An 8,959-nucleotide genomic window follows, 5' to 3' on the forward strand; every position below is an offset into this window, starting at 1 on the left:
ATAGAATAGATAACCAACAAGGACCTACTGTGTAGCACAGGAAACTTTACTCAATATTCTGTAATAACCTATATGGGAACATAATCTGAAAAAGAATGAATATATGTATATGTATAACGGAATCACTATGCTATACACCTGAAACTAACACAACACTGTAAATCAGCTATACGGCAATAAAATTAAAAAAAAAAAAACAGAACTGTGTCCTCTCAATCAATTCCCAGACCTGAGCCAGTTTATAGACCCAGAGGCCCTTGAATGAAGGGGCTGCTAATGCCCTTTAGGAAGGACACTGGAACATTACCAAACAAACATTTGTACTGTTATTCTTCCTCCCAGCTTTCCCCAAAGGGACTTACAGCCTTTTATCAGGGTAACTGCATTGGGGAAAAGGAAATAATCAGGCCTTTTGGGGACTACTGGACACTGATTCTGAACTGACAGTGATTTTGGGAGACCCAACACGTCACTGTGGTCCACCAGTCCGAGCAGCGACTTACGGAAGTCAGGTGATCAACGGGGTTTAATTCAGTCCATGTCAGAGTGGGCCCAGTGGGTCCCTGAACACACCCTGTGGCTATTTCCCTGGTTCTGGAATGCATAATTGAAATAGATATACTCATTAGCTGGCAGAATTCCCACACTGCTTCTTTGACCTGTGGAGTGAGGTGGGAAAGGCCAGGTGGAAGCCACTAAAGCTGCCTCTACCTAGGAAACTAGTAACTCAAAGGCAATACTACATTCCTGGGGGGATGGCAGAGATTAGTGCCACCATCAGGGACTTGAAAGATGCAGGGGTGGTGATTCCTACCCCACCCCCATTCACCTCACCTATTTGACCTCTGCAGAAGAAGGATGGATCCTGGAGAATGACAGTGCATCATGGAATATTATAAGCTTAGGCAGGTGGTGTTTTTAATTGCAGCTGCTGTACCAGATATGGTTTCATTGCTTGAGCAAATCAACACATCCCCTGGTACCTGGTATGCAGCTATTGACCTAGCTATTGCTTTTTTTCTCATTACCTGTTAGTAAAGGCCACCAGAAACAGCTTTCTTTTCGTTGGCAAGGCCAGCAATACACGACCCCTGCTCTACCTCAGGGGCATATCAGCTGTCTAGCTCTATGTCATCATTTAGTTCACAGCTATCTTGATCACCTTTCTCTCCTACAAGATACCACACTGGTCCATTACATTAATGACATTATGCTGATTGGATCTACTGAGCAAGAAGTAGCAACTACTCTAGACTTATCGGTAAGACACTTTCATGTTAGAGGATGGGAAGTAAACCTGACTAAAATTCAGGGGCCTTCTACCTCAGTGAAACATCTAGGGGCACCGTAGTGTGGGGCATGTCAAGATCTCCCTTCTAAGGTTTTGGTTTACATGGCTATAGAGACTAAGAAGTCCCAAGATCTGCAGTTGGCAAACTTGAGACCCAGGAAAGCCAGTGGTGTAAGTTCTAGTCTGCGTCCCAGTCTCAAGGGGGGAGAAGACTGATGTCCCAGCTTGAAGACAGGCAGAGAGAGAGAGGGAAGGAGAGAGAATTCTTTCTTACTCAGCCCTTTACTTCTGTTCAGATAGCCCTTCTAAGGTAAAGGATAAGTTGTTGCTTGGACCCTCCTACAGCCAAAATGTGGCACAGCACCCAGTGTACCTCTTTGGACTTTGAATGCAACAAATTCCTCATGTGATGTGTTCCTCCAGCCCATTTACTGAATGATCTGAAAAGACGCTAGTTTTTTTTTTTTTTTTTAATATTTATTTATTTGGCTGCACCAGGTCTTAGTTGCGGCATGCAGGATCTTTGTTGCCCTGTGCGGGATCTTTAGTTGGGGCTTGCGGGCTCTTAGTTGTGGCATGAGGGATCTAGTTCTCTGACCAGGGATCGAACCTGGGTCCCCTGCGTTGGGAGCTCAGAGTCTTAACCACTGGACCACCAGGGAAGTCCCAAAAGACACTAGTTTTGAGAGGGGCCCAGAACAAGAGAAGACTCTGCATTGGTCCAGGCTGCGGTGCAAGCTGCTCTGCCATTCGGGCCACAGGATCCAGCAGATCCAATGGGGCTTAGACTCTCATGGCAGGTAAGGATGCTGCTTGGAGCCTTTGGCAGCCCTTGTCAGTGAATCACAAGTCAGGCCCTTAGGGTTTCCCTGGAGAACCCAGACTAGTCCACAGCTGCAGCTTTCCTCCTTAGCCTCTGGTTTCCTCAGACACTACCACCTGCTCTGTATTCATAGGCCCTTTGGCCTCCTCCAAGTGAGCCAGGCACCCAGCCTCCTCTTTCCCCAACAGCAGGGAACACACATCAGGCTCTCTGCATGGGACCCTAAGGTTGGGGTTAAGAGATAAACTGCCCCTCATTCCATCCTTAGCCTGGGGTCATTGAAACTCAGAGCATTCCAACACTCTCTCCAAAGACATCCTCTTCACAAATCCTTTGAAATGTCCAACAACTCAATCCATTTTATGTCCTCTCTATGGGTGTTAGGTACAATATTTGGATATTCCCTTAAAGTTTAATATCATGTTACATATTGAAGAGGTAAGGAGGGAATAGCATCTTTGCAAGGAGACCAGGAGATGACTAAATGTGAACAGGCAGTTATGAAAAATGTTGCTCTTGGAAATAAAAAAGACTCCAATAAGTAGGATAAATAAGAGGCTAGAACAGCTGATGAGAGACGAGTCAATCAAAGGAGAGAAGGAAATTACATATAATACAGAACCAAAAGACGGAGAACTGAAAACTATGAAGTTGAGAGTCATGGAAGATAGACAGAAATTCTAATCCGAGAGGCATTCTGAATGAGAAAACTGGTGAGATCGCAGGAGAGGGAATGGCTGAAAAATTTCCATAATTGAAAAAAATTCCAGTTCAGAAAAGTGCACTGATTATGGTGAGGGCAAAGTAATTAAAAAACCCAAACAATCCCTCCCGAGCACCACCACCGGCATGCCTCATTGGGAACAGAGCAAGGAGAGCCGGCATCAGTGCGATCACATTTCCATCACAGGAAACATCTGGGTCAAAAGTGTTTCCTGCCTTCTTCTGCCCAGGGAGGGAGAACAGGGGGCGTGTGACTGTCGTCTCCACAACTTTCTACTACTCCCTTCTCTCTCCATAGACTAACAGGCTTTTTTTTGCATTAAAAAAAAAAAGACTTTTCTGTTACTTCTGGTCCACATGTAGTTTATGATGAGCTCAAGGCACTCGTCGTTTAGGGCTCAGACACACAGTACCACACACAGTAGGAGCTTATGCCAGGGGTTTTCCTCAGTGTGGACACTCGGCTCTGTGATTGGGGCCTGGCTGGTTCAGTGATGGAGACAGGGCGGGCAAGCGAGGAAACAGCAGTGCCTGTCTCCTGTGACACAGTCTAACTGCTGTCCTATTGTAGAGCTGTCACAGGCACTGCTTTCCAAGGATGGAAGGAAGAGGAAGGGAACAAACTTAAGATCTGGCTAGCCTCTTGATTTTTAATCTTTAGGCCAACTAAATTTATCTCCAAAAGGAATACCTGCTTACTGTAAAAAGTTTGAGCAACATAGAAGGACATAAATCAAAAAGCTCCTCCTTTCCTTCCTTCCTCCTTCATCCTAGGTGTGAGCTCTGTGACTGTTTGCTGTGCCTCCTTCCAGATCCTTCTCTCTCAGAGATGGGATAATACGCGAAGTGTCACCAGATCTGGTCTCCCATCCCACACTCCCTCTTCTCTGGAACCCTCCTCCACTCCCGATTTGGGAAGGTAGGTGGGAGATACTCATCTCTTCAAGGAAGCTGTCACAGTGGAATCAGAGATGAAATATGCCAGTTCCTGGATTTTAGTCTAAAATGTTCATCCCAACTATGAAATACAAAAGGTTGAGCAGAAAAGGTTATGTTTTGGCAGTTTTTCCCCCTCTTCCCAAACTCAGGCTAGATCAAGCTGTGGATGAGGAAGAGGGAAGATGAGGAAGAAGTAAGAAAAAGACAGTCAGGATGTCAAAAGGGCGTCTCCTGTGCCCTCCCCTGGGGGGTTAGACATAACATATGAGGGTGTTATAGAACGCTCAGGATAGAGTTTGGGGACTCAGGAGCTGAAGGGTCAGTGATAAACCTCAATTTGGAGCTTTGGGGAGCAGACACCCCCCCCTCTGAAGATGTGATATGAAGTAAGCCCCTAAATCTATAGGCCAAGGCAAGGAAAGAAAACTTCTGCGTTGACTAAGTTTAAATATAAAATGCCTGACTTTATCCAGGATTGACCATGGTTACTTTTTCTGCGTCAGGAGGAATGGAGACTCCAAATAAAGGTAAAATCGCATTATGTAACAAAAACAAAAGTCATGACACGTACACCAGGTGATCTATCTATATATCACTATATATGACTTTTATTAGATATCTATATTTTTTTATATATTAGATATAACTATAACATATTTATATATAATATATTATATACAATAATATATAATATATATAATAGTTGGCCTTTTTAGGTTATTTCCACTTAAAAAAAATTCCCAACACTGCTGCAATGACTATCTTTGCACACTTGTGTGACTGTATGTAGGTCGGATTCGTAGATCAGAGGGATGTGCAATGTAAAGTTGGATTCCACTTAGGCTTTTGACTCTATTCCTCCCTTTCTCTTTCTCAATGAATTTTATCCCGAGATGAGATGAAAGAGTAATGGTTTCAATTTCTCCCTCTCATGCCAAGTTAAGATATTTAAACATGAAGTGTGGGTTTGCCTATCACCAAAGAGGTGCTGAAAAGTGAATTTGTTTCCCACTCTGTCTTCTTCTTGGATATTTGTAAATATTTGGATCAGTGGCTTTGTTTCTTGCTTTACTGAGGGTGGCTTCCAGAGGAACCCGCCTGAGCCAGCTGCAGTTCCGAGAGACGCCACTAGGTGTCAATGTAGGTCTTGATTGGCGCCAATTCTTGGCTGCAGTTAATTTGGTTCGGTCCCCCGTGGAGCCTCAGCGTCCTCGACTGCAAAATAACAAATGGCCGTCGTGCAGGGCACTTTCTTCAGGAAGGACTCCAGGGAGCTCAGGAGTTTGCATACGAAGCCGAGGGAGCGAGGGGCTTCTGATAATGATATTCAATGTCTAACGGAGTCGCTTACAGGCAGAGCCAGGTCTCTCCCCGCTTTGATGTATGAGATTATTATGGAGAGGTAATGCAGGCCAAGTGATGCTGTTCGGTGGGCTGTGCATGTGGACCCCTTTGTGAATTGTGAGGCCTGGCGCAGCCGAGATGGTCGCTTCACAGGGTGGGGGGAGAGAGGTGCAATGGGGACCGCCGTGGAGGGCCAGGCACTACTCTCTCAGTTTGTTCTCAGCTGCAACAGACTGGGCCTCTTCCCCGGGGCGCGAGGGGGGCCAGATGTGGTGAGCATCTCTCCCCGGGCCAGTGGTGGAAGGCAGAGAGCATTGCCTTGGGGAGATGGCCAGAGGGGCTACCAAGTGGTTGCTACTCTGGACTCTAGAATGTTGACCGAATCAATATTACATTTATGCAGGGGAGCTCTTCAATCCAGGCCTTTATGAAGGTGGCAGGAGTAAAAGGAGGAGTGAGCTGGCACTCTGGAATGAGGTCTCAGTAGAGGTCCTTCCCCAGCTGACCTCCAGTGAGAATGGCAGCAGGGCTGGTAGACCCCTAGAGAGGGTTGCCAATAAAATAGTCTTTATTCTCTCCCTCCAGCTTGTGCAAGCCTCTTCCACGGCCCACCTGTTTAGACTGGAGTGTTGTGTGTTTTTTGTTTTGTTTTAAGATTTTTATGTTTGAGCCACACCACCAGCTTGAAATAAAAATTCTATCCTCTTGCTTTACTGTTTCTACCTACCCTGGGGAGTCCCCACAGGCTAACTAGGGGTGATGAGAACCACCTCTCAAGGCCTCCATATCTCACCTCCATGCTGTTCCAGAACCCCAGATGGTTTAACTCCTGGATCCGAACTGTGGTCACTGCCCCAGGGCATCCCTGCCAAAGTCTGGTCCTAGATGGATGGATGCTTGTCCTCTGCAGAGTGAACTCTCACCCCTGGCATCCAAGTTATTTACTCAGGTTTTGCTCACCTGCTCGGCTGTTACCCTCAGGGCCCAGCACAGGCCCCAGCCAGGTGCCCTGCCAGCTCTAGTTTCGCCTCACAAGCCCTGACCCCAGGCCTCAGGCCTCTGGTTAGGGCCTGGGTCCCTGTTCCAGATTTCCCATAGACCTGTCCACCCCGACAGCTTTCTTAGCCGCAAGTCTGGATCTTAGACGCTTTATTCTCAGAAGATCCCAGATCCTACTACAGACTGTCCACCTTTCTCCTGAGCTCTGCAGATCGTGGGGTGTCAGGCAGGGGCGTGGCTTCACAGCACCATATAACCTGTTACACCCCTCCAGGGCATCAGCAATAGGGAGTGATATACCTACATCCCCATGGGGCCTTAGCATCCTCTCCCCAAATATAGGTAAGGCCTTAATGTGCATAACTAAGAAGGCACCCCCAATGGCCCCAAGGTGACTTGCTGTCCTTACCCAATGGACTAAGAGGCAGAGAGTGTAATTTGTTAAATTCTGGACTCACCTTGGACTGAGTTACTATTACTGTTGACAGAAAGCTCTTCATCTTTGTACCAACAGATATGAAAAGTAAATCTGTAAATACTGACTTTTTATCACTGATTTCTATGGACAGACATATATGCAATTACTGTCTATTATCGAATGAGTAAGCGCTGGGCTCTGGCTTCAGGCCTGTGAGGAATGACTGGCTGCCAGACTGCCAGGACGGGGAGATGGGGGCGCTGTGAGCGCTGGGCGGCTCTCACACTCTCTTGCTCTCTCCTCCCTAAACCTGGGCATTCAGCCTGTTTCTGGGGTCTGGATGTTGTGTTTTCTGCCCTGCTCAGCATTCTTCGCTGCTACGATCTACAGTGGGAGGGGCGTTTTAAACCACATTGGACAGAAGAGCCTTCCTCTTGGATTTGGGACAAAGCACAGGCACCGTGGCACTTTCTGTGTGACACTGTTAAATATGCCTCCAGGCTCCTGCAGCTGAGGGTAAGACAGAGGAGTACTGGGGTTCTTGATTTAACCATGTTATGCTCCGAGTCACGTAGAAGACAACCATAAATATGGTTCAGTGGTTGGCAGGCAGGCAGTCGGGACACGGGATGAGCAAAGAGGTGAGGGGGATTACAGCATGCTGGGAATACATGAGTTACGGGCTGGAGAGAATTCTGGTGGTCTGGATCAAGCTCTGGAAAACATCTAAGACTCTGGCCTAGCACTCAGTCCTGTCCAGGACTCATAAACTAATCTCTGTTTGAAGGGTCTGAATCCCAGAAGTGGGATAGTGGCCATTAGGGAAAAGCATAGTGAAGCCAGTAGGGAGATGCACAGAAATGGTGGAAGGGACCCAAGAGGATCTGGATGGAGCATTGAGAGGGTCCCTTCCACATGTCCCGCATCAGCCCTTGTGCACGTTGTTTGCGATTGGAGCCATCAGCACGCCCTCTTGGGGCAAGTGATGCACAAAGCTCTTGGCCAGCCTTGTCAGAAGATTCTCGTCCCTTGTGGGAGCTGGACTCTCCAGTCTCCATCCATGTGCTCAGATCCACATTTTTGGGATCCCTTCCTCTCAGTACCAACTCTAGTCTGGGATCTGGGCTTTTCTTGGGGATGGGGTTCAGCCAGAGCTCAGGTGGGATCCTCAGCCAGCACCTCAGCTGCCCCCTGACGAGCAGGAAGCCCAGAAACATGTGGAGAGGCCAGACTAGAGTGAGGGTGAAATCCGTCCATTAGGCATTGTACACATGGTTGGTGTGAAGGACGTCATTGGTCATTTAGTCCCCTCAGGGCGTCTCACACATGGGAACACGAGACCTAGAGACATGGATGCAACCAATTCACTGGGGCTTCTTCAGCCCATGGGCTCCTGGGCCTGGCCTGGCTGTGCTGGTGGTTTCATCACTGGTCATCATTCAAGTTTCTGCCTTCCTGGGTCCAGGAAACGGGGAAATACATTACTGTCCGATCACTACCCAAACACCCCCAAACAGCGTCGCACTGTTTGAATGCCCCATGCAGGGGCGGGTCTTCCAAGGAGGGACAGGAGTTCTGCCAGCAGTGCAGCTGGGACTCACTGTGCTGCAAAACTGGCTTCTATTGGAACAAACATCTGATTGAGCTGCCTCAGTTTTCCCAGATTGATCAATTCCTGGATATGAAAGCGGAAATGGCCCAGATCCACACTAGGGCCCCACATTTTCTCCATTCCCTCAGCTAAAAGAATTCATTACCAAATCCTCTTCTTTCATTTTTGGGAAAAAATATCCCATACATTTAAAAGATGGGACAGAGTCGTGGCAGGCAGCATTTAGCTCAGGCATGATGCCCTATACGTACTACTCAATCACACTGAACTATGGAAAAGTCCATTCTGAAAAACCCACACATTTGACTAATGCGTGTTTGATGTTCCAGTTTCTTTTTTTAAAAAGATATGGAATGCTTCATGCATTTGCATGTCATCCTTGCACAGGGGCCATGCTAATCTTCTCTGTGTCGCTCCAGTTTTGGTATATGTGCTGCCGAAGTGAGCACGGTGTTCCAATTTATTCATCGGGAATAATACGTGGTATGGGTGGAAACTGTAGCAAACATTTTTTTTTCTTTTTTAGAAAATAACAAATGACATCCTGTGGTCTCTCTTCCTTTTTTATTTTTATTTTTTTTCAACCCCAAGTACAATGCATACTGATAAAAACGATGTACGTTGCATGTATCTGTGATAATAGCCGAAGCCAAGGCAGTCTGAGGCATATTAACAACAGACTTATCTGTGGAGCAGAACCTTATGTAAGATGCATTTTCCTCTAGAGACAAGCAGCGCAGAATTCACCTACACGGCAGATAAGTGGCCCCTGGGCCCAGGTGCAGCCCCGCGCCGGGCCAGCGGCTGGGG

The 8,959-nt window shown here is 47.2% G+C and overlaps 1 non-coding gene across 1 annotated transcript; it reads right to left on the reverse strand.

The window, feature by feature from the left end:
• Positions 1-8,491: 8,491 nt before the first annotated feature.
• Positions 8,492-8,598, reverse strand: LOC118895096. The gene has a single exon (XR_005019869.1). It is a non-coding gene; the product is annotated as a U6 spliceosomal RNA (small nuclear RNA).
• Positions 8,599-8,959: the final 361 nt, after the last annotated feature.

The sequence above is a fragment of the Balaenoptera musculus genome, chromosome 4 (genome assembly GCF_009873245.2).
Source record: "Balaenoptera musculus isolate JJ_BM4_2016_0621 chromosome 4, mBalMus1.pri.v3, whole genome shotgun sequence".
Taxonomy (NCBI): Eukaryota; Metazoa; Chordata; class Mammalia; order Artiodactyla; family Balaenopteridae; genus Balaenoptera; species Balaenoptera musculus.